Here is a 27,192-nt window from a genome sequence, read left to right on the forward strand (position 1 = left end):
GTAATTGTAAACAAGAAACAACAAGCCCTCCTGAATTCTTAAGTTGCCAGAAGGTTCTGAATTCTAATTATCAGAGTGAGCATATCTCCTAGCCTTCATTTCCTAGCAAGTTTTGGCAAGAAGCTTTCCCTGGAAATCACTGATGCCAAGGAGCAGTTGCAGCTTTGGCATTAATGTGGGCCAAGTTGAGGTAGCTCACACACACACACACACACACACACACACACACACACACACACACACATATATATACTCACACCATAGCTGCTGGGAAAGGAGTGACTAAGTGGAATTGGGATCGAGGAATATGCAGGGAAGCCTGCAGGCACACAACACATTTATCCAGAACCATTTACAAATATCCCTACTTTCATGCCTTTCCTAAAGAAGCTCCATGTAGGGGGAGAAGCTATGGAAATGAGAGAGACTCCCCTTTATGCCTTGTCTGAATAAGCAATGGTTGAGGATGCAGAGGTGGGAGATATCACTACAATTATTGAATAATCTGAACCTCATATTAAGTTTCCCCAAGATCATTAGTCTGTTCAGACAGAGAGGTCTTTAGTAACCCATCAAGTCAGGTGCTGTATCACAGGCACTAAATCAACGTCAAGATCATGACTATTCCAATTTATCAAATGTTTGGGTCAAAGAAACAATGTTCTTGGAGTTTTGTTTAAAGGAAACACACTCCATCTGCTCTCCCTGATACTGTAAAACGTATCTTACAAGACAGCACCCCAAAACTCACCTGTGAGTCAGTCATGTTATTTGCTCCACAGTTAACTGGTCCTAGTACTTCAATAGTTGTGACTCTCCTGAGCACTTTACAATTTTTCAAGGACACTAAATTGTAGAAGTGTAAGCCTTTCTTATTTTTCTTTGGCTGCTAGAAAATTCAGTGATTAAGAACCTGGGTTCAGAAGCCAGACCGCCTCATTGTGAATCCCAGTTCTGCCATGTCCTGGCCTTTTGAATTTAGGCAAGTTACTTCAGCTTTCCATACCTTAGTTTCCTCATCTCCCAAATGGTGATAGTAATAATACCTATTTCATGGGGCTATTGTGAGGATAAAATAAATTGTCTATACAAAGTCCTTATAACAGTGAGTTATATTAAAAATTGCTAGAAAGTGGTGGCTAATATAATATTATTACAATGATTATTCTCATAATTTGAATGAGTTTGTGTCCTACTCAGAGCAAGCAGACATGCCATTATTCCATGTATTTTTAGTCTCACTTTTGAAACCAATTAAGGTATCTAGCCTCTAGAATGCCCCTTCCTGTGATCCATGTCTCTCAGTATTCATGCCATATGCAGTCTCCCACAATGAACTGTGATTGAACCTGTGTGAATAGTAGAGCATTGCGGGAAGTGACAGTGGATGACTTCTGAGACTAGATCATAAAAGGCCCTACAGCTTTCACCTGGACTTTTAAAATTATTTTTTATTATGTGGTTATTTTATTTTATCCTTTCTTTCTTTCTTTCTTTCTTTCTTTCTTTCTTTCTTTCTTTCTTTCTTTCTTTCTTTCTTTCTTTCTTCTTCCTTCCTTCCTTCCTTCCTTCCTTCCTTCCTTCCTTCCTTCCTTTCTTTCTTTCTTTCTTTCTTTCTTTCTTCTTATTTTTATTTTATTGATTAAGGCATTACATATGTGTCCATATCCCCTCATTGCCCCCCACCTCACTCCCATACATGCCCTCACCCCCCAGTGTCTTGCGTCCATTGGTTATGCTTATGTGCATGCATACAAGTCCTTCAGTTGATCTCTTACCTCCCCCCGACAGCCTTCCTGCTGTAATTTGACAGTCTGTTCGATGCTTCTCTGCCTCTATATCTATTTTTTTGTTCATCAGGTTATAATGTTCTTTCTTATCTATAAATGAGTGAGATCATGTGGTGTTTTTCTTTCACTGACTGGCTTATTTCACTTGGCATAAAGCTTGCACAATTTACAATAGCTAAGATTTGGAAACAGCCTAAGTGCCCATCAGCAGATGAGTGGATTAGAAAACTATGGTACATCTACACAATGGAATACTATGCTGCTTTAAAAAAGAAGGAATTCTTACCATTTGCAGCAGCATGGATAGAATTGGACTTTTTAAAAAAATTAAGATTCTATCTTCAACCCTGAGATGCCGTGAAAAAGTCCAACTATCCTGAGGTTATCATGCTAAGAAGCAGTCAGGTTAACTCGTGTTGAGAAGCCTCATGAAGGGAAAGAGGGATGACCAGCCAATCCCCACTGTTACAACTCTTGTTGAGTCCCCTCAGATATTCAAGTCGTATATAACCTATGTCCCCAAACATCATGAAGCTACCCTCACACAAATTATAGATTCACAAGCCAAATAAATGATTGTAGTTCTGGGTTGGTTTTCTTATGCAGAAATAAATAACAGAAGCACCATTTTCTCCTGTGCCCATTTGCTTTCCTTTTTTTATTTTACCTTTAATTGATGTGGTCTTGTAGATAAAATTCTTTTAAATTCCCCATGGAGAAGCATAGCATCTATAAAAAAATAAATGGAAAGGTATAAACAAATATTAGGTGTTTAAAATAAGGCTTTTGGTTCCCATCTCATCCACACCACACACTCTGTCTCACTCAGTTGATTGAATAACCATGAAATTGTGTCACAAATGCCATATATCTGTTCTTTGATGTAAAATTAGGGAGTGTGGCCAGACTTTTTAGAATTTGTTTTTCTGTGCGGCCTACTTCATCAGTGTACCAACTGATGGTCATGAGCTTCACTGAAGCTACTCTGAACTTAAGATTTCAGAAGCAGAAAACAGGTAAGATTTACTCAAGAGGTGCTTGTGTCTTCTCCATAAGTCCTTTCATATGCTCCCTCAAATTTTCCCTCCCTCCCTGTTTATTAGATCTGTTATCTCACTTCAGGAGCCAAATCTTGCTTGCTGATCATGACAATTTCTGTTCTGTTCTGTCCAGGCCTGCTCTTCCTCTGTCTGCCAATGAGGCTCTGTTATTTTAACTCCTTCATTTGGTCAGATAGTATCTCTGTTTTTCTGGGTTTTCCCTGTTGGCCACTCCATATCCATTCTCAGCCTCTCTATTTTGTTCTCTAAGTTATAGGAAGCTGACTTCTATGGGCTATCTAACCCAGGATCTTTTACCCTCTGAACAGGAGCAACATTAGCTTGGGAAAATGAAAAATCTTGGCAGTTTTATAATGAAAGATTCCACAGGAGATGTTGAAGAGGGATTGATATTCCTCATCCACAAATAAGAACAGGAGAAACAAGCTAGAGCTTGTGCTTAAGCTACAGGTCTTGTTTGGTAATCTTGCATATCACTGAAATATGATACTCATTGCTTGAGGCATCAGCCAAGATAGACAAAAATATTTAATAAAAATCCTGTAATGATTCAATCAATACACATATATTGAGGGTCTGTTATGAGTAAGACACTGCTATGCTAGAAATACTATAATAAATAGAATATAATCCTTATTCTTAAAGAACTCATAATCTAGTGGGGGGAAACAGACATGGGTGAGCAGTCGCTACAGTGTGATAAGCCCTCTATAGAACAAGCACAGTGGACTTTGCAGTTCTAAGAAGTACCCAACCCACTGAGAAGGAACTGGGGGACTTCCTAGAGGAGGTAGTGTTTGGTTGAGTTCTTGATTGGGAATTAGCCATATGGAAAATGGGAGAAGGACAATTCAGAAAAGGGAAAGTAAAAAATGCAGAATTGTAAAACAAACCAAAGAACTGCAAGAAGTATCTTTGGAATGAGAAAAAATGGTGGAAGGTAAATGGGAATGGTAAGACATGAGAGTAGAATCTGCAATGGATAGATCATGGAGGGTCTTGTATTACTTTGGAGATAATGGGAAATAATTGGAGCGTTTTAAGTAGGAAAGTTTTCATTTTATAATACTCTGAGAAATAAATGTGGAGTTGCTCTGGGCAATAAGATAGACAGTTTGATTAGGAATGAATGGTTCCATTGAGGGATACATGAGTCAAAGATTCTGAATTTTTCTGTATACAATATAGTTATGAATTCCAGTCTTAAGTTTAATGAACCGAAAAAAAAACAATTTTATATTTAGTTCATCCTGGGATATCTCTCTTTCACCCAAGTTTATGCCACTGTCCCTAGTTCTAACACCAGGCCACTACATCAGGAGGAGGGGAAAGTATGCCTGGATTTTTGGTCCCACAGATTTCCAGTGAGATATTAATCTCTATGACGCTTCCATTGTAACATGTTGGAAAGATGGAAGGAATCTTTTACAAGGCTACTTGTAATCCTTTATAATCAGATGCATCACACAGTCATTTCTCTTCAGAGTCTTACAGCCAGGATGACAAAAATCAGGGTACCTATTTCCTCTTTTATGGGACCATCACACCTCTTCATCTTTCCTTCCCTCTGCTTTCCTCTAGGTGAATCTTTCTTTAGCTTGGGAGAAATACATAATATCTCTCTAAGATTCTTTAATTTATGGCAATCAATGTCCTAAATTTATATGAAAATGTACAGTTGACCATTGAATGATGTGGGAGTTAGGGGTGCCAACCCTCAATGCAGTAAAAAATCTGCATATAACTTTTGATTCCCCCCCAAGTTTAACTACTAATAGTATACTGTTGATCAGATAATATAACCTATAATATAACCAATTGATTAACACATGTATGTATTATATACTGTATACTAGTAGTATCTTCCTATAATAATGTAAGCTAGAGAAAAATGTTAAGAAAATCATAAAGAAGAGAAAATATATTTACAGTATTTATTGGGGAAAAATTCATATATAAGTGGACCCAGGCAGTTCAAACTTGTGTTGTTCAAGGGTCAACTGTATTTTTTTAATGCAGTGTCATGCTTTTCCTGAGATTGCTATTCATAGATGCAATGAAATCTTTGAAGGGAGTTAAGAAATGAATTGGAAGGAAATACCTGGAGCAAATAAGTTAACATCTCAAATTATTATCAAATCATAAGCTCAGAGGAAGGGCTTCCAGGAAAACTGGCCAGGGCCCTTCCAATTAACACTCTTTAACTACCTTGATATTGGGGGCAGGGGCAGGGCAGGGAGAGAGGGGTTCAGCCACAGTCGTCTAATGCTGCTGGGAACTGAAGACTGAAGAGATGGGTACAAGATGACTCCAGAACAGGCAGGAAGAAAAGGATTTCTCAAGGCCAGGTCAGCAGTGAGTTGGGTTTCTCAGTTTCCAGGAAGGTGAAGCACTGGCCATGCCTGTGAGATTCTCCTTGCTGGGTAGTGGAAGGCAGTGGCATCTGCCGGCACTGGGCCCTTTCATAATGGGTCTGTGGGGCAGACTGCTGCTTAGCAAGTGTGCAGCCAAAACCCTACAATGTGTTTCTTTACATGGCTAGCTTTGTCAGTTAATATGTACTACTAGTAGCCCATTGCAGGAAGATTCCTGCAATAGGGCTTCCTGCTGCACTCTCCACTGGCCCCGCCTGCTTGCCTCCCTCTCTGCCCACCCTGCCTGCTTGCCTCCCTTCTCCCCACCCAGCCTGCTTGCCTCCCTTCTCCCTGCCCCGCCTGCTTGCCTCCTTTCTCCCCCGCCCTGCCTGCTTGCCTCCCTTCTCTGCCCACCCTGCCTGCTTGCCTCCCTTCTCCCCACCCAGCCTGCTTGCCTCCCTTCTCCCTGCCCCGCCTGCTTGCCTCCCTTCTCCCCGCCCAACCTGCTTGCTTCTCCGCAGCTTCACTCCTGCTCTCTTCTGCAACACTTGGCTTCTTTGTACACTGTCTTGATATGCAAATTAACCACCATCTTGTGTGGTTAATTTGCATACTCGCCCTTCTTGGCTGGTGGGCGTGGCTTGGGCACAGAGAAGGTGCAGTCAATTTGCATATTACTGTTTTATTATGTAGGATTACTGCTCAAGATTGCTAGGCCCATTCTGTTCCTGGCATCCACTGTCTCAAGGGTCCAGAAATATCATCATTAATGAAACTAATTTTCTTTTTTGCCCTGAGGTAAGGAATGGTGAAGGTTTTCTTTTAAGCTCTCAAAACCAGAATGATATTACCCATCTGAGGATAAATGGTGCTGATAGCTACAATTCCTAATGAGGCCAGCCAGTATCAACAAATTCAAGGTAACCTTCTGACATCTCTCTCCCTCTTAAGGAACCCTTCAGTAGGTCTCCCTACTATCTAATCTAATAATAGACAAATATGCAAATTGACCGCACCTTCGCTACGTCCAAGCCACGCCCACCAGCCAAGCCACGCCCACCAACCAATCAGGATGAATATGCAAATTATCAAAACAAAGATGGCGGCTAATTTGCATATCGCGACAGCATAGAAAGAAGCCAAGAAGGGAGCAGAAGGGAGCAAAGCTGCAGAGAAGCAAGCAAGCGGGGGGGGGGGGGGGGGGGAGAAAGAAGGGAGGAGCGGAGGCGGGGCCGGGGGAGAAGGAAGTTGAGCAGGCAGGGCCGGGGGAGAAGGGAGGAGCAGAGGCGGGGCCAGGGGAGAAGGGAGGAGCGGAGGCGGGGCCGGGGGAGAAGGAAGTTGAGCAGGCGGGGCGGGGGAGAAGGAAGGAGCGGAGGCGGGGACAGGGGAAAAGGGAAGAGCGGAGGCGGGCCGGGGCAGAAGGGAAAAACAGGCGGGCTGGCAGAGAAGGCGGGCAGGGGGAGAAGGGAGGAGTGGAGGCGGGGCCAGGGAAGAAGGAAGGAGCGCAGGCTGGCGGAGAAGTTACAAAAGCAGGGGGGCTGGCAGAGATTGCGGGGCGGGGGACAAGGGAGGAGAGCAGGCAGGGTGGGGTAGAGTGCAGCAGGAAACCCTATTGCAGGATTTTTCCTGCAACGGGAATGCTAGTAAGAAAATAATAGCTAATCTTTGTTGAGCAGTAATTAAAAGCCAAATACTATGTTATGTGATTGACATGGTTATTTTATTTAATTTTCAAAGCAACTTTAGGATATAAGTACTGTTATTATTCCCATTTCACAAACGAGAAGACAAAAACTTTAAAAAGCCAAGCCACATGTCCTAGTTCAATTAGCAGTGATCACACAGGGATTTAAACTTAGGCCAGTCTGATTAATATCCAAAATTTATAAATAACTCAGACAACTCAACACCAAAAAAACAAACAACCCAATTAAAAAGTGGGCAGAAGGCCTGAATAGACACTTCTACAAAGAGAACATGCAGATGGCCAATAGTTATATTAAAAGATGCTCAACATCATTAATTATCAGAGAAATGCAAATTAAAACTGCAATAAGACATCATCTCACACATGCCAGAATGGCTATCATCAATAAGTTAACAAACAAAAAATGTTGGCCAGGATTTACAGAAAAGGGAACCCTTGTGCATTGTTGGTGGGAATACAAACTGGTAATACCACTATGGAAAACAGTATGGTGTTTCCTCAAAATATTAAAAAAATGGAATTGCCTTTTGATCCAGAGATTCCACTTCTGGGTATAAATCCAAAGAAACCCAAAACAGTAATTTGAAAGAATATATTCACCTCCATGTTCATTGCAGCATTAGTTACAATAGGCAAGCTATGGAAACAACCCAAGTGCCCATCAGCAGACAAGTGGATAAAAAAGCTGTGGTACATACATACAGTAGAATATTAACCATAAAAAATGAAATATTACCATTTGTGACAGCATGGCTGAATGTAGAAGATATTATACTAAGTGAAATAAGCCAGATAGAGAAAGATAAATACCATGTGATTTCACTTATATGTGTAATCTAAAGAAAAAAACAAACAAAAGAGAAACAGACTTACAGATACAAAGAACAGACTGATGGCTGACAGAGGGGATAGGGGTTAGGGGGCTGGATGAAAAGGGTGAAGGGATTCAAAAGTACTAATTGGTAGTCACAAAATAGTCACTGGGATATAAAGTACAGCATAGAAAATATCATCAACAATGTTGTAATACTAGTTAACTGCCAGGTGCTAGGTGGGCACTTGAAATATCGGGGTGGAAACATTTTGTAAAGTAAATGATTGTTTAACCATTATGCTGTGCACCTGAAACTAATTCTATCTAATAAAAGAGTAATATGCAAATTGACTATCACTCCAACACACAAGATGGCTGTTCCCATGTGGTCAAAGATGGCTGCCCCCATGTGGACACAAGATGGCTGCCACAAGATGGCCAGCAGGGGAGGTCAGTTGGGAGGGACCAGGCCTTCAAGGGAGGGCAGTTGGGGGTGATCAAGCCTGCAGGGGAGAGCAGTTGGGAGGGAGGATCAGGCCTGCAGGAGAGGGCAGTTGGGGGTGACCAGGCCTGCAGGGGAGGGAAGTTGGGGGTGACCGGCCCTTTAGGGAAGAGCAGTTGGGGAGGACCACAGGCCTGCAAGGAAGGGCAGTTGGGGGCGATCAAGCCTGCAGCGGAGGGCAGTTGGGGGTGACCAGGCCTGCAGGGGAGAACACTTTGGGGGGACCCAGGTCTACAAGGGAGAGCAGTTGGGGTGTGGGGGGTGGGACCAGACCAGCAGGGGAGAGCAGTTAGGGGCAATGAGGCTGGCAGGGGAGGGCAGTTGAGGGGGGACCTTGCCTGCAGGGGAGGGCAGATAGGGGTGACCAGGCCTGTAGGGGAGGGCAGTTAGGGGCAATTGGGCTGGCAGGGGAGTGGTTAGGGGTTGATCAGGCTGGCAGGCAGAAGCAGTTAGGAGCAATCAGGAAGGCAGGCAGGCTAGCAATTGGGAGCCAGCAGTCTTGGATTGTGAGAGGGATGTCCCAGATTGAAGAGGGAGCAGGCTGGGCTGAGGGACATACCCCCCATGCACGAATTTTGTGCACCAGGCCTCTAGTACAAAATAATGTTGAATACAAATTGTAATTAAAAACACTTAGATCAGTCTGTATCCAATCCATGCTCTTGCCACTAGCTAGGTGGTGAAGATCTTAAATTCCAAAAATTTGGATTTGATTCAATAAATAATGAGATACACTTGAAAAAGTTTTAAATCAGGGATAAGATAACACTTATAGCCTTTTCCTGGTTCCCATTTTTCTCTCATCTGCAAGTGATTAGGTGTGGGCTGGAATTTCCTATTCAGCTGGAATTTCCCACATTACTCAATCACTTTTAAAAAAATGAAACTAGTTTTTTAGTGTACAACTGGAATCCATAAAGACAGGTAGACTTCTACTATTTGCCGGAGCAAATTTCCATCCCCGGGTAGGACAGAATTGGAAGAAAGATCTAGGATTCATACTGGTGAGTATGCTCTTTCTGCAGGGGCCCATGTTGGAGTAAGAGTCTCTTTCCCTTAAATGGGACATGTGACTGAGAGACCAGGGAGGCCCCAGTCCTCTTTTTCTCCTGTAGTAGGTAAGGAAGTTATCATGTTTCTTGTCTTTGCTTTCCTTTTCCATTTGTCTCCCCTCCTCTCCTTCCTGTGTCTTTCCTTTCTGCCTGGTCCCCTCCCCCCCCACCACTACCCCTCCATGATCTTCTATGGCTCTACTGTGATCTCTCTCTGGGTCCCCCATGTCACTCTCTGTCTTTTTTTCTCTGCCTTCTTTGTCTTATAATTCGGTAAGGTCCTGCTTTAAGTACATGGTTTAGGGCTCTTTGCTCAAATTTAGGAACCCAGGGAGGGAATCCTTATCAAGAACTCCAAGGCTGAACTATCCCTGATAATATGAATGCATAAAGTGCAACTACAACTTGGGTCAGACTGAACTCAACAGGGAATTGACAGTGTGCAGCTTAGGGAAGGTCTCTAAGATTCAGAGACTGGGTTGGACACATGCCTCAGCCACTAACTAATATGTTGTGTAAAACATGTTGTGTGAAATCTAGAACCTCTAGGTTTATCTGTGAAGTGGAAGGGTTGCCTAGACAATACCCAAGGTAATTTCCCATGGCAGTCAGAAACTCCTACTGATTATATATAAGAATGTTTTCTATCAACTCACTGAAGCCTGGGCCCATTTTTTGTTGTCATTGTCATGGGAACTGGGCAAAATCATGTCTTCTGCCTGTACCTATCTTTGCCCTAAAGAACAATAGTAAAACAGATCTGTGCTCAGGTCCTCCATCAGACACTGAGCACTTGGGGAATGGTAATTTGCCTTACTAGTCTTTGACACCCCAACATATATTGCCTGGCCTATGCCAGATGCTTAAAAATAGCTTTGAATACATATTGAATAAATTAATTAAATAAATTGAATGAATGGCAACAATTGCTATATCTTCTGGACTCCTACACCACACTACACCTTAAAAATAACTGTATTAAGTTTAATAATATTTGTGCCATCATTGTGTCTGCCATTTTTCAAAATCTCCTAAGGTTGGAAAAGCTATCCCATTTCTCTTTTTTGCCCCATCAGCTGCCATAGCACCACAAAATATACTCAATAAATGGTTATTTAAAAATAAAATTGTGATTATTCCTCCTTGGCAGAGCCTACCCAGGGCTCCTCAGAGCCTGGGAAACTTAGGTGGTATGGGGTAAATGGGGGTCAGGGAAGAATCTATGTCACCAGTATGCAAGCACCGTATTTCAATATTTAATAGCTGATAAGATCATACCACAACCTAACAGCTGAATATCTGCTCTGCATGAATAGGGCCATTGTCCTACTAATCCTCACTTAACATATTTTCCCTGAGTGATTTTATCTATTTTTATGGTTTTTATTATTATCTATATGCTGATTATTCCTTAATCTAAATCTTCAGTCCAGATAGGTTTCTGAAATGTTGGACTGTGTAACTAGCTTAATAGTAAGCATCTCCAGTAGGATGTTGGTGTGGTAGTTAAGGCTGTCATAGAACCTTGAACAAGTTACATCTCTGATTTATTATCTATAAAATACAGATACAATAATACTTGCCTCCTAGGATTGTTATAAGTAACAAATTAAACAATACGTGTAAATTAATTAAAAGAGTGCCTGGAAAATACAAAGCACCCATGTTAATCTCAAGCTCAATGTATCACAACAGAATCAATCATCTTCCTCCACCCCCAGACCTGCCCTATACGTTGTAGTGTCCCAGTCTCAGTAAAGTACCCAATTAGGTATAAACCTAGGAGACAACTTCAAGACCCCCATTTCTACAAACAATAAAAAAAATCCGCTCACTGAAGTATATACACTTCTCAAAACCCATCTAATTGTATTCTTAACATTTATGCACATTCTTATATGTAAATTTTCTTTTCCTCCGTCAATAGACTATAAATGAACAAACAAAAAGTCCTACTTTTTTAGAATCCTTAAACAAGGTTTTGATTCTATATCTTTTTCTCTGTCTTTCTAACAGAGTTCTACCTCTGACCCACACCATTTCCTATGTGGATCACAACATTAATTCTCATTCTCTTTGTCTCTCTCTCTCTCTGTCCCTTGCAATTTTTTCTTTACCTCTATGATAAGCTGAATAATGATCCTCCCCCAAATATATGTATGTTCTAATCCCTAGAACCTGTAAACTTTGCCTTATATGGCAAAAGAGACTTGGCAAGGGTAATTAAGTTAAGGAATTTGGGATGGGGAGATTATCCTGAATTATCCAAGAAGGATCTAAAGGTGATCACACAAGAGAAATACAGACAGAGTTTTTATTATGAAAGAAGAGATAGTAATGTGACATAGAAATAGAAACTGGAATGATGAGGCTACAGGCCAAGAAGTGCCAGCAGAAGCTAAAAGAGGTAAGAAATGGATTGGATTCTTCCCTGCTAGCACCTCAATGTTAGCCCCATACAACTTATTGCAGACTTCCGGCTTCCAGAACTATATAAAATAACTTTTTGTTGTTTTAAGCCATTACATTTATGATAATTTTTATAGCATCAATGGAAAACTAATACAATCTCCTTCATCCCCCCCTGGCTGGGTCATTCCTATCAAATGTCTTGATATTGCCAATACCTAAAACAAACACATAAACTAAACTTCTTTAAGCACATTGTCTATTCCTGTGATAGCCTCTTTCCTCTGCTATATTAAGAGCAAAAAATATTAAATATTACCCACTTCTATTGGGCTTTTTTTCTCCATCCATGGAAATGGCTTTTATCAAGGTCATCAGTGGCTTTCATCTTAAAAGACATATGATCAGTTTTCTATCCTTATCCTCCTGACCTCTCAGAAGCATTTAACATGGTTACTACACTTTCCTTTATAACACACTTCCTTCTCCAGGCTTCAGGAATCCCAAGTATGTCTCATTCCCTACCTCCTCCTCTGTGGATGCTTCTTTTTAGTCTCCTTTACCTCTGTTCCAAATGTTGCTCTCTTCCGGGGTCCTTCTTTCTTCTCTATTTATCCTTTATCCATAGCCAAGCTTACCAGTCCCATGCCTTTAAATACTATGTACAGATGACTCTCTAATCGATATCTCTAAACAGGACTCATCCGTTAAAAGATATTCCCCACTTTAGTCTACTTACTATTGCCACTTACCTGCCTAATTGGCATTACAAATTAAATATGAACTCCAATAAGCCTATGTTATAAACTTTGACCATATTAAAGTATGACCCCATCATAACCTATTTGCTCAGGTCAAAATCCTAGAAATCAGCTGTATTAATTTTCTATCTCTGCATAACAGATTACCATAAAATTTAGCAGCTTAAAATAAGACCAATTTATTACTTCACAGTTTTCATGGGTCATGAGTCAGGTTTGAATTAGTTAGATCTTTTGCTCAAGATTTCAAAAGGTTGCAATCAACTGACAAACTGAAATTCTCATCTGGGGCTCTGGTCCTCTTCCAAGTTGTTAGCAGACTTCAACTTCTTGCAGATGTAGGAAGGAGGTTCCCATTTTCTTACTAGCTATCAGTCAGGAACATTCCCAGCCTCTAGGCCAGTGGTTCTCAACCTTCCTAATGCCGCGACCCCATAAAATTATTTTTGTTGCTACTTCATAACTGTAATCTTGCTACTGTTATGAATCATAATGTAAATATCTGTGTTTTCCGATGGTCTTAGGTGACCCCTGTGAAAGGGTCATTCAATCCCCAAAGGGGTTGTGACCCACAGGTTGAGAACCACTGCTCTAGGCACATAGCCCACACAAGCAGTTTGCCACACACTCTCTTGGGATCAGTAGGAGCACATCTGCTGCTTCTTGCCTCTTTACTTTTCTTTTAATTTTTATTGTTGAAAGTATTACATAGGTCCTCCTTTTTTCCCCATTAACCTCTTCCAGCCCTCTCCTGTCCTTCACTCACCCCCCCCCCCCCACAGGCCCTCACCACCCCATCGTCTGTGTCCATGGGTTATGCATATTGAATACAAGGTCATTGGTTGATCTCTTATCACCAACCTCCCCTGCCTTCCCTCTGAGGTTCAACAATCTGGTCATGCTTCTATGACTCTGGGTCTATTTTTGATCATCAGTTTATTTGGTTTATTAGATTCCACATGTGAGTGAGATCATTTGATACTTATCTTTCTCTGACTGGCTTGTTTTGTTCAGCACAATACTCTCCAGGTCCATCCAGGCTGTTGTAAATGGTAAGAGTTTTTCTTTTTTATTGGTGCATAGTATTCCATTGTGTAAATGTACCATAGTTGTTTTATCCACTCATCTGCTGATGGGCACTTAGGCTGTTTCTAAGTCTTAGCTATTGTAAATTGTGCTGCTATGAACATAGGGGTGCATATATTCCTTCTGATGAGTGTTTCAGGTTTCTTAGGACATATTTCTAGAAGTGGGATGACTGGGTCAAATGGGAGTTCCATCTTTAATTTCTTGAGGGAACTACATATTGTTTTCGACAGTGGATGCATCAGTTTGCATTCGCACCAGCAGTGTATTGGGTTTCCTTTTCTCCACAATCTCACCAATACTTGTTGTTGCTTGATTTGTTGATGATAGCCATTCGGACAGGTGTGAGGTGACATCTCATTATGGTTTTGATTTGCATCTCTCGCATAGTGACTTTGAGTATTTTTTTCATGTGTCTCTTGGCTTTCTGTATGTCCACTTTGGAGAAGTGTCTATTTAGGTCCTTTGCCCAATTTTTAATTGGAAATTTGTCTTCTTTTTGTTAAGTTGTATGAGTTCCCTATATATTTTGGAGATTAACCCCTTATGAGATGTATTATTGACAAATATGTTCTCCCATGTAGGGGGCTCTCTTGTTATTTTGATGATGTTTTCTTTTACTGTGCAGAAGCTTTTTATTTTCATGTAGTCCCATTTGTTTATTTTCTCCTTAATTTCCCTTGTCCTAGGAGATGTATCAGTAAACATATTACTATGAGAAATGTCTGAGATTTTGATGCCTATGGTTTCTTCTAGGACTTTTATAGTTTCATGTCTTACATTTAAGTCTTTTATCCATTTTGAGTTTATTCTTGTGTATAGTATAAGTTAGTGGTCTAGTTTCTTTCTTTTTTCTTCTCATGTACCTGTCCAATTTCCCCAACACCATTTATTAAAGAGACTATCTCTGCTCCAATGTATGCTCTTATCTCCTTTGTCAATGTAGTTCTGGAAGTCCTGGCCATGGTGATCAGACAAGAAGAAGAAATAAAAGGAATCCAAATTGGAAAGGAGGAAACAAAACTCTCATCATCATTCACAGATGACATGATACTGCACATAGAAAACCCTAAGATGCAATAAAAAAAACTGCTAGATTTAATAAATGAATTCAGAAACGTAGCAGGATACAAAATTAACACCCACAATTCCATAACATTTTTATACACCAATAGTGAACTCTAAGAAAGGGAAACTAAAAAACCAATACCATTTACCATTGCAACAAAAAAAATCAAGATACTTAGGAATAAACTTAACCAAAGAGGTAAGAGACCTGTACTCAGAAAACTATAGGACATTGAAAAAAGATAGAGGAAAATATAAACAAGTAGAAGAATATACCATGTTCATGGATTGGTAGAATCAACATCATTAAAATGTCCATACTACTTAAAGCAATCTCTAGATTCAATACAATCCCATTAAAATACCAATGGCATATTTCACAGACCTAGAACAAACACTCCAAAAATTTATATGAAACCAAAAAAGACCCCGAATAGCTGCAGTAATCTTGAGAAAGAAGAACAATACCAGATATCAAGTTATACTACAAAGCCACTGTACTCAAAATAGCCTGGTACTGACACAAGAACAGGCATATAGATCAATGAAACAGAACAGGGAACCCAAAAATTGACCCAAGCCACTATGCTCAATTAATACCGCTTTTAAGAGTTTACCTGATTAAATTAAGCCCATCTAGAATAACCTCCCAGAGAATCCTGCCTACTATGACATCCTTGAGTTTTCACTTTCCTTCACCCATAACACATTCATCAATAATTCTAGTTAGCTATGCCTATTAGATAAAGCCTGAATTTGACCATTGCTCATTATCTTCCTTCCTAAACTATTAGTCCAAGTCACCATTTTCTTTAGACCATTATAACAGTCTCTTAACTTTTACCACTGCCTCCTTCCTGGTAATTTCTATTCTCCCATTCTCATCCAAGTGACACAGAAATCTTACTAAAGTTCAACCAGATAATGTCATTCTCATGCTTCAATGTTAAAATTCTCTAATTGGAATTTTGTTAAAAATAAATGAGATGAAGTGTGCAAAGCAACCTGCCCACGATGTGAACGATGTTCAATACATACTAGTTGCCCATTTAATTCATAGTGTTACTAATAGAGGAAAATAATTGAAGTACATATATAAGTATAATTATAAGACAAAATAGGAGTGTCATAAGTATTGTTGAAAGTTGAAAGTTAGGTAGCATTACATCTTTTGGAGAGAAAAAAAAATAGTCCTTGGAAAAGAAATAACATTTTATATTAACTTCAAGAATAGCCAGGGTTTTGATGGAGAGAAAAGAGATAGATTGGTGAAGACAGTAGTATTACTGATATAATAGGTGGTGGTGATAATAATAGCATTATCATCAAATACTTAGGTACCTATAAAAGTTATATTTTAGGAGTAAGAAGCATAGCAAAAGGTTGAGGATCCTATAGTTACAAAGGAATCAGGAAAGTGATTTTCCATGCCCCTATTATTTATACCAATTTTCACATGCAAATTTAATCTCCTAAAATCCCTTCTAATCTACCCAACGTATACAAGTAATGGAAGTATAAATATTTTCAATTCTCTTTAAAATTTTCATTCACTATCCTTATCCATAATGCACTTGCTTTTTAAAAAAAATGTTTTTAACTTAAAAACATTTTTTTAAATTTATCAATTCAGAGAGAGAGAGAGAGAGAGAGAGAGAAAGAGAGAGAGAGAGAGAGAGAGAGAGAGAGAGAGAGAGAGAGAAACATGAATTTATTGTTCCACTTGTTTATGTATTTATTGGTTGATTCTTGTATGTGCCCTGTGCACTGATTGGGCATTGAACCCATAACATTGGCATAGCAGGCTGATGCTCTAACCAACTGAGCTACCCGGCCAGGGCTGCATTTATTTTTTTCCCTACCTACTGAATAATAACATGGCTACATTTTCTTTCCTTTTTCTGCATAACACAAACCTCCATAAGACCCCTATTTCAGTCTCTTCCCCACAAACAGCCATCATCTAATAGAGAATCTTGAGAATTCCAGCAATGTAGCACAATTGTGGAGAGTAAGAGGGCAAGGTGAGTAGCCCCAAAGCTTTGAGGAAATATACTATATGTATTACCAGCCTTGGCCAGGGTTGCTCAGTGATTAGAGCATTAACCCATGCACCAATGGGTCATGGGTTCAATTCCTGGTCAAGGGCACATGACTGGGTTGCAGCTTCCATCCCCACCCTGATCGGGTACACGTGGGAAGCAACCAATCAATGTGTCTCTCAGATCCATTTTCTTCTCTTCTCCTCCTCCTCCTCCTCCTCCTCCTCCTCCTCCTCCTCCTCCTCCTCCTCCTCCCCCTCCTCTTCCTCCTTCTCTCCCTCCTTCTCCTCCTCCTCCCCCTCCTCTTCCTCCTTCTCTCCCTCCTCCTCCTCCTTCTCCCCCTCCTCCTCCTTCTTCTCCCCCTCCTCCTCCTCCTCCTCCTCCTTCTCCTTCTTCTTCTCTTCCCTTCCAGGCTCTCTACAAATCAATGGAAAAATATCCTTGTGCAAGGGTTAACAACAAAAAAAGGACATGTATTATCAGTTCATATTTTCCACTTCTTTGCCTCACTTCTCTCAAACCACTGGGTTCATATGAGTTTCCCATCATTCCTATCATTATCCATAACCGACTCTCTATTACATGTCAGTAACTGCCATATCATCAGTTTCCCAGCATTTAGCCGCACAGAATGGAAAGCAACTCGAAGACAACTCTTCTTTACATCCTTGAGGACCTCTTAGAGGAGGAGTTCACAAAGTTCAAGTTTCAACTCACAAACATAGCTATTTCTGAGGAATACCGCCGCATACCTCGGAGCACTCTCCATCAGGCATCCCGAGTGAAACTTGCTGACCTACTGATACAGTTCTACGGGGATGAATACTCCAGGATTGTGACCAAGGAGGTCCTGATAACCATAGACCAGCGCAACCTAGCAGAGAAGTTATGTCAGGGTATAGAAAAACGTGAGTCTACACGTAACCTACACCTCTGTTTGCTGGACATGACTCAAGACTTTTTCTGAAATCTTCATATCTTAATTAATTGAATATACACAGAGACAGCATAAAATATAAAAAGAACTGTGTGTCGAGGTGCTTTTAAAATTTATTTATTGAGATAAATTTCACATCTAAAATTCCAATGTAATTCCAACATCTCAGCCATGCTTGAGTTTGATTCTGATGCTTGTTCTGTATCTTCAAACTGTGCTTTTTTGCTTTTAGTATGCCTTGTAACTTATCGAAATTGTACATAATATACTAGGAAAAGAAACTGAGGTAAATAGCCCTTTAGTGTGAGGTTTTATGCTTATCTGGCTAGGAGTTAGGCTCTGCTTACTGTTTGCTATAGCTGTGGTGTCACAGGCTAAAAATGCCTCTATTGTCCTTGTTTTAGTTTCTCTGTTGTCTTTGGGTCTTTCTGGGAGCATCTTGAATAAGAAGCTTATACATAGTCCTTTCATATTCTCTAGTTATTATACAAGAACCCTATCAATGTGGTGGTAAGGCAGGGAGGAAGGAAGTATTCTAAAGTCCAATGACTATACAGTTTTATATCCTTAGTGGGGTTTTTGGCTTAAAACATAATAAGCATTTCCTGTAGTTTTAATCAATAATTCTTAAGTACTCTTTTATATTTTCTGCTCTCATACAATAGAATTTACTAAAGAATATTGGATATTTGACATAAGCTCTAGAAGTACTTGAAAACCAGGCTTGGAGGCTATTGCGCCAGGCACCATGCCCAACAGCACACCACAGAAGTAGCCCAGGAAGATGTCAATGTCCCTGTTGATAGCTATAGACATCACAGCTTGTCCGACCTCCAGCCTGATGCTGGCAATAGAGATGGCCACTAGAACCCCTATGCCTGCTGCCACTGGAAAATGAATGTAGCTTCTGTCCCTGCTAATACTATTGCCACAGTGGACTCTATGAGGTCCCTTCTTCTCTGGTCACTAGCTCCTGGTTCTATTTTGAATGGCTGCATATTCTCCATCCTGTTTGTGCTCTTAAATAATTTTGCCAAAATGCCATGTCAGACATTTTAGTGTTTCCAAAATATCAACATAATGCAGAATGTTGTGAAAATTACCTTCATAATAGATCATGGTGCTCGTGTTATTTCATTCCCTTAAATTCCTAAAAGTTGAAAGCAGTCAAATAATTTTCTAAAATTACTGTACCAGCTTAGTCATATACAGTGCATGAAGTATGGTCATTTTAAAATATTAATTTATGGGGAGAGTTTTATCACTTTAAAAATATATTTTAAATACTTATTTTTATTTTGTTCAAAATGTTATTCATGAATATAGTTAAAAATTAAAACATAACCTTAACCCTTTTCTCACAAAATAACCCCTCTGAACTCAATTTTTCTTTTTTTCCTTCTTTTTAATCCTTACCTGAGAATATGTTTTTATTGATTTTAGAGAGAGAGAAACATAGATGTGAGAAAGAAACATTGATTGATTGCCTCCTGTATGCACCCCAACTGAGGATCAAACCCACAACCTACGTAACGTGCCCTGACTGGGAATGGAGCCTACAACCTTTTGGTGTATGGGCCAGTGCTCCAACCAACTGAGCCACCCATTGTTTTCATATAAATTAAATTTATTGGGGTGACAATGTTAATAAGATCATATAAGTTTCAAGGATACATTTCTACAATACATGATCTGTATATTGCACTGTGTACCCACCACCCAGAGTCAAATCTTCCATCACCATACATTTGATCCCCTTTACCCTTTACTATCCCCACACCCTTTCCTCTGGTAACCACCCTACTATTGTCTGTGTCTATAAATTTCTGTTTGTATTTCTTGTTTGCTCATTGTTGCTTTCAGTTTTATATGCTTTCAGTTAATTTGCTTTCAGCAAAAGTTATATGGTTCTTAACTTTTTCTGTCTGACTTATTTCACTTAGCATGATATTCTCAAGATCCATTCATCACCCTGACTGGTATGGCTCAGTAGGTTGGTGCATCATCCCATACACTGAAAGGTGGCAGGTTTGATTCCTGGTCAGGGCACATACCCGAGTGGCAAGAATCCCAGGTCAGGGCATGTGTGTAAGGCAACTGATAGATGTTTCACTCTCACATTGATGTTTTTCTCTCACCCTCTCCCTTCCTTTCTCTCCCCCCCCCCCCAAAAAAAAAGTCAATAAAAGCATGTCCTCAGGTGAAGATTAAACATTTTTTAAAGTTTTTTTATAAAATGGCAGAATTTCATCTTTTCTTATCGCTGAATAGTATTCTATTGTATATATGTACCACATCTTTTCTATTCAATCATCTATTGAATGACACTTCAGTTGTTTCCATGTCTTGGCCATCACGAATAATGTGGCAATAACATATGGGTACATATATCTTTCTGAAGCCCATCTTCTGGGTACCTATCCCAAAAATTTAAAAACATTACTTGCAAAGATCAACTTTTTTTTTTTTTTTATGGTGGTGACTGCGATATCTCTAACTAGCATCCTTTTACCACTCATCATTGGTTTATCAATATCACATCCATTAGTTCCATTAGTTTACCAATACCAATACAATTTCAATATAACTCATTGCTATCCCACAATAATAGTCAAGCCTTTTGGCTCAGTTATGCCACCTCTCGCTTCCCCATTCATTCTCTTCCAGATAGATTTATGGCAGTATTTTTAGTTTATATACAGGTTTCTTTTGAATTTTACTTTTTTTAACTTTTAAATTTGGTCCATTATGAGAGGCAATAGCTCAAAACTCACCCAAATACTTTTACTTTTAAATGATCAAGTTGAAAATTTTCACTTTCTTAGAATCATAATGAAAGTCTTTCAACTTTTATTTATAGTTTATTTCTAAAAGTTGCAAATCACTTATACTATTATACATATGTAAATTCCAGTCATAACAAAACCAAGTATAGTTTAATTATTATAATTTTTGTTTTTGCTTTCATGAAAATTTCTCATTACCATATTTTTTGCATTGTGCATATTCATCACCTCCTTATATTCTTCCAATATCTCAACTATCCTATCAAGTTAATGTGCTCTTCTATTCACCCATTTGTTTCTTAATTTCCTCCTGGAGCCTTCCTAAGAAAGGGTATGTAGACAGTAAACTTTCAAGGGTGTTACTTTCTGGAAATAACTTTAACCTCTTCTCAAACTAGAAAGGTAACTGGTTGGAGGTAGAAAATCCTTTTACCTTATTGTTTTTGAAAGAAATAGGTAATTACTGATAATGAGTCTGACGCCAACCTGATTATCACTTTTTCATCAGTGGTCTATGGACCACCCCACCCCTGCCACAAATGATATTAGGGTCTTTATGTTTGATGTTCTAAAATGTGTAGTGGTGTAGAATATTTTTTCCTATTTCTTATGCTGGAAACTTCACAAGCCTTTTTGCTATGAAGACTAATGTCCTTTAGCTCTATCACCAGTGATAGTGAAATTTCACAGTCCTAGCCACAAACTAATCTACTTAGCTACAAAATATGCCCACAAACCTGTCATTCTGACCCTCTACTCTTGGTCATTAGCGGGTAGGGAAGAGGCTAAGCTTTAGCAACACGACAATTCTGACTCCATGTTTTAATAACCATGAGAATAATAAACCTTGTTTTCCCTCCAAAGCTGGATCTTCCGCTGATAATAAAGCTCCAAAGAAGAGGAAGCAAGATAAAGAAACAGGACCAGATGGATTGCAAAAGGTTTGTAATCACCCCAGATACTTTTATTTAGGAAGAGAGAGGGGTTTCCAGGCCATAGAATGCTCACAATCTCAGAGGCTTACTGGCTTCCATATCCTTTGATATAGCAGAGTCATTTGACATTAGAAACAATGTGCCTACAAGGTGTCTTGAAGAAGAGCAGGATCCCAGACAGGCCTGGTTATGAATCCTGTCACTTCTGTGTAACCAGGCATTTGCTTGACCTTTTAATGAGCTTTTCTTCTCCAAAATGGTAATAATAATAATAATAATAATAATAATAAGGCATTATTAAAATTGATGGTTACCGCCTGGCTGGCATGGCTCAGTGGTTGAGTGTCAACCTATGAACTAGGAGGTCAAGGTTTGATTCCAAGTCAGGGCACATGCCTGGGTTGCAGGCTCGATCACAGGTGGAGGGTGTGCAGGAGGCAGCAAATCAATGAGTCTCTCTCATCATTGATGTATCTATCTCTCCCTTTCTCTCCCTTCCTCTCTGAAATCAATAAAAATATATTTTAAAAAATTTGATGGCTACTAAATGGGTCAAATTCGTTTTCCTTTCAGCTTTCCTCACCACCTTCATTTTTTGCTTCTGCCCATACATACTAGATTGCTTTCTGTTTCCTATTTATACTCAACCTTCAGACATCTTTTCCTGTGCTTCCTGTTCTCACTATCTAGGTTATATCCACCCACTTACTTTGCCTAAGAAAATCTTATTCAGTCAATAATATAGTGAACACAATAACTACCTTGTGGTAATTGTTTTGCTGTTTCTTTTTAAATTATCTTCTCCTCCTTTACCCCTTCCATGAGTATATGTTACATCAGTTTGGTAAAGCCTTTCTTGGCTTTGCATCCCTAGACCATCTAATCACTTCTTCAAATATGTTGCCAATGCATTTTGAGCTTGTCACCATTTATTTATGTCTTCAGTATTCTATTATAGCACAGTATAATTAGCTACTTATTTTATGTCTCTCATAGTTAAGTTTTAAGCTCTTCAGCCTTTTTATGCTTCATCTGTTGGTCAACCCATTACCTAAAACTTAGAAGTACTCTATTATTTGAAAATGAATGAATATATTTATGCACTCATACTTGATAAACTTCATACTTGATAAACTTAAGCCTTTATTATAGAGAGACAATAGTCATTATCATTGTCTATATTTCTTTCTAGAAAATTAGAAATATATTTACTAGTAACAAAAAGAAGACACCCAACGAATCTGCTTCTAGTTCCAGAGATCTTCAATCAAGCAATGATAAAAAAGAAACAGCTCCAAATCAACACTTTCTTCACTTACTCAGACAGCTTAACCTGGCAAGTTATTATCCCAAGAAAATGACCAAAGTCAATACTCTTTTGATAAATAAGACTTCCCTCTGTGACACTCAACCAAATGCTGAGGGGGAGCTACCAGTTTGTTTTCTAGAGAAACTTTTGGTATTAGATTATCATTTGCGGTACCTGGTTTACAGAGGCAATATAGATACAGTATCTCCTGGGCCCCAGACACTTAAACCCACAGAACTAGGAAGAACATTTGAGGACTTTTTCATTATAAAAAAAAACAAAATCAACTACAACACAAACTTACATCCACCCAATGGACATACAAATGGCAATTTTTCACTGTGCAGATGACTTTACAAGACAGTATGTTTTAACCAAACTTTCCATTTGTCAATTTGCTCTCCCACTTTTGGTGCCCAGTCCTTGCAGTCCCCAAATCGAGTTTCCTCTTTGGTCTCTCAGGCAAATAAGGAGAAGCTGGAAAGAGGTGGAACAAATAGGATGGGAAAAAAAATTAAGAATTATAATAACCAGCTGATCAGTTGGCAGCCTATACACACTGTATCCTTTATAAGCTTTGGAAATTGTGTCTCTACTTCTAAATCACAGATTTTAAATTCACTTCTGAGTAAAGGCAAACATGACCATTTTTTCTACCATCATCCTAGGGAAGGCAATAATAGGTGTCTATTGATAGAAGGTATGGTGGAAATCTGCTGGTTTTTCCCAGGTGGGAGAGCTGAGGACAGATTTGAAAACTGTATTGCCTTCACCAATCTCCATGGAAATGCTGAAATTCATGAGAGGCAGGTTAGGTTCCTACAAGAGGTATCCTCAGTCACTATCATTCTCCTGTCAACTTCTGCTTTTGACAAAATGAATAGTTTCCTTTTACTTGAATTTTGGAATTCATCCAAGCCTCTCATCTGTTTGTTTGAAGATGTAGAAAATATTATGGATGAGAATTCTGTTCACAAAGTGAGAATTGGAATCAAGGATCTAAATAAGGTAGAATTAGCTGATAAAATTACAGCTACATTATCACAATTGCTGAAGAAGTCTGGATCTCCTCACAGTTTGAGTGACTGGGCCAACATTGCTAGGAAGCATAAATTTATTATTGACGAGAACCAAGGAGCTTGCCAAGAAGCAGAAAAAAGAACTAATATCCTTATGGACATCTTGAGAAAAGTGAAATTATCTGAGATAAAGGAAAAGTTACTCCCACTTCAGGGAAGTCTATGGCATGATTGGTGTAAGAAGGATAAGGAACTCCATCAGCTGAGAGAAAAAGGAAATAGGAGCATTGAGAAATACACACATGAGATTGAGAAGGAAAAGCAGAAAATACGCTGTGAACAGTATCACAAAGTTATTAACCTTAGTGACCTGATAAATTCCTTCCTTGAAAGTCTTCAGTCACACCCAGAGACCCATACAGAGCTCTACTTTCTGCGGGGTCTGAGTATGTTAATAGACCAACTAACCACCAGAGAGTTAGAAAACCTCCACCAGAAGCACAGTTTCCTATTGGCTCAGGTGAGAACAGAGAAGGACAAGCACTCAAAGAGAGAATCCCTCCGAGACTGGGAGGCTGAGCTAGATGCTCTTACCAAAGAGATCAGGGACTCCACCCTGGGAATTGAACATCTCATGAGAGAAGTTGGCCAGATCTATGAAGCTCTAGAAGAAGCTTCCTCCCAAACACATACACTGTTTGTCTCCCTTCCCCAGATGGCTGCTGACCTGATGATATCTGGGATTCCCATTGAGCTGATGGATGGGGATGCATCTTATGTGCCGCTGAAATGGGTAGCAGCTGTTTTTGATAAGGTCTCTGAGAAACTTGGAGACAAACGGGTATTTGTTCTCTCTGTCCTGGGCCTGCAGGGCTCAGGGAAGTCTACTCTACTGAATGCAATGTTTGGGCTGCAGTTCAGTTTCAGTGCTGGGAGGTGTACCCGGGGTGCCTACATGCAGCTCCTGAAGGTGGAAGAGACGCTCAGGGAGGAGCTGGGCTATGATTTTGTGCTTGTTGTAGACACAGAAGGACTTCGGGCCTCAGCACTCATTAACAAAGCACAGAATGAGGAAAATGAGTTGGCAACCTTTGTCATTGGGCTTGGAAACTTAACTCTAATCAATATTTTTGGGAAGGATCTATCAGAAATACAAGATATTCTGCAAATAGCCATCCATGCCTTTCTCAGGATGAAACAACTGAATATCTCCCTAAGATGCCTGTTTGTTCATCAGAACATAGAAGAAATTATAGATACAAATCAAAACATGGAAAGGCGAAGGTGGCTGGAAGAGAGACTGGATGAAATGACACTTGCTGCAGCCAAATATGAACAATGCTCAGATGTATCTACCTTCAACGATGTCATTAAGTTTGATCCCAAGACCCACATCCATTACTTTGTGCACCTGTGGGAAGGTTCTCCCCCAATGGCCCCTCCTAATCCCTGCTATAGTCACAATGTTCAAAAGCTGAAGAGCAGGATTCTTAAGCATGCCAAAGAAGAATCCAGGGGAAGCATTTTGAAGATATCAGAACTTAAAGTCCGAATACGGGATTTATGGAGGGCCTTAGTGAATGAGAACTTCATTTTCAAGTTCAAGAACACCCGGGAGGTCTTGGCTATGAGTAAACTGGAGACCATGTACAACAGGTGGACCTGGGAGCTGAGAAGTCATGTGCTGGACTTAAATAATCAGCTGTCCAGCCAGATTCGGAATGGAGAAGCTGAGGAGATCAAGAGAAGTTTGATCGACAATAAAATTGTGGATAAACATGAAGCCATTAAGCAAGAACTCCAAAGGTATTTTCGAGAAGACAGAGATAGAAATATCTTAGCTCAGTGGAAAGTAAGATTTGAAGATGATTTGAAGAATCTTAAAGAGGAGCTTACAGTAGAAACTATGAGAAAATGTGAGGATCTAGTTAGCGGAAAGAAAATACAAGACCTTTGGAAAGAGCATCAATTAAACTTTGAACATACGTTATTAGAAAAAATCGAAGGGATGGCTGTGCCCACCATTGGGAAAGAGCTGCATGATAAGAAGCTGAGAGATCTTTTCAACAAGATTTGGTCTGAGAATGTCTCTATTTTATTGCCTGCTACACTGCCATCTGCTGAGGATCCTGATATCGATATTGAGCTAGAGAACATCCTCCTGGAGCATTTTAAACAGCTTCCCAATATTGTGAACAAAATTAGGTATCGTGATACAAAGAAGACATTTCGTATCAATTACTCTAAACACGTTATCACCTTTCCAAAGTTGCAAGTATATGGACCCTCTGTGGAAGAGTTTGAAAAAGATATCATAAACAAGACAACAGCTCAAATTGTAAAATTGGTTAAAGAAATGATGCATAAAAGAGAACAACTGAATGAGGGTTATAGTTCTAGTTATTTCCATGAAATTCTGCAAGTGATTCATCAGGAGGCTGAGGCTGCATCTCAAGGAGCCAGATTCATGCTGACAAACAGATATAAACTAGAACTTGCCCTAGAGCTATTTCAAGAGGCAGCAAACAGTTTTAAAAAGATGTGCATCACATTCAAGAAAGCAAACAACCCTGTCCTGTACCTAGAAAGTAAAAGGGAGGAATTTTTTACTAATTTTAAGTTGCCCTAGAAAAACCATTGAAACATTGACTTGTTTCCTTTGGTGCATAGTTTCTGCTACCTAGTAAAAGGGGGTAAATACTCAAAAAGCTTGTCAGATCCTCACTTAGCTTTTCTCTTCCTCTGTTGCATTGCTTTCTGTAATGAGCATTTTTGTGTTTTGTTTTGTTTTTTGTAACCCAGATAATTAAACTCAACCAATTAAACACTATATTTTACATCTCCTCTGGGAGTTTTATAATTACTATGTGCCTGTGTAAACAAGTTTCCAAACTGATATTTTTTAAAAGTTGAAATTGAATAATTATCAGAAATAACACAAAACATATAATTCATTTTTTATTATCTCAAGTAATACAAAATTACATAGCAAAGAAAAATTTAAAAATCAAGACTATATTGGACATCTTTTCTTTTTCCGCCCCCTCTCCCTTCTTTCCTTGACATATTCCTTCTTATAGTGCTTAATTATCAATTGATTCCTTGCTATTTGCTAGGAATTATGCCAAGTGTTGGGCATATAGAGCAATATAAGACATGGCTTCTGGGTATTGCATAAATGAACAGAGACAGTCTCTTTATATTGTCCCTTAGGTTGTCTATTTCTCCACAGCAGCCTGGCACCCATTAGAGCAAAAGCCCGCTGGTGCCAAATTCAACATTTTACACAGCCAATAGTTTTTAAGATAACCCAAATAAGCACATACCATGCTTCCCTGCTTGGTACACTTTGCAAAACTGATCTCATTGAAAGAAAAACTTCAGGGCTATATAGATCCCAAGCTGTGGCTGTCCTTTAGAGCTCTATGATTTAAAGACTCACTACTGAACTGTAGGTCCCTCTTTGATCCCCTGGGAGTTCCTCTGTCCTTTTCCCCTTCTAAGTGGCTGCCACCTCTGGATGGTCTCATGCTGCGAGGGACTCCCCCCTCCTCCAAGG

General features: G+C 39.5%; 1 pseudogene across 1 annotated transcript; it reads left to right on the forward strand.

The window, feature by feature from the left end:
* The first annotated feature begins 17,278 nt into the window (after positions 1 to 17,278).
* Positions 17,279 to 26,262, forward strand: LOC307110093 (interferon-induced very large GTPase 1-like; annotated as a pseudogene). Its single transcript has 3 exons — positions 17,279 to 17,555; positions 21,235 to 21,311; positions 22,498 to 26,262. The product of its transcript is annotated as an interferon-induced very large GTPase 1-like (transcript).
* The last annotated feature ends 930 nt before the right edge of the window (positions 26,263 to 27,192 follow it).

The sequence above is a fragment of the Cnephaeus nilssonii genome (genome assembly GCF_951640355.1).
Source record: "Cnephaeus nilssonii genome assembly, chromosome: 13".
In the NCBI taxonomy this organism is placed as follows: Eukaryota; Metazoa; Chordata; class Mammalia; order Chiroptera; family Vespertilionidae; genus Cnephaeus; species Cnephaeus nilssonii.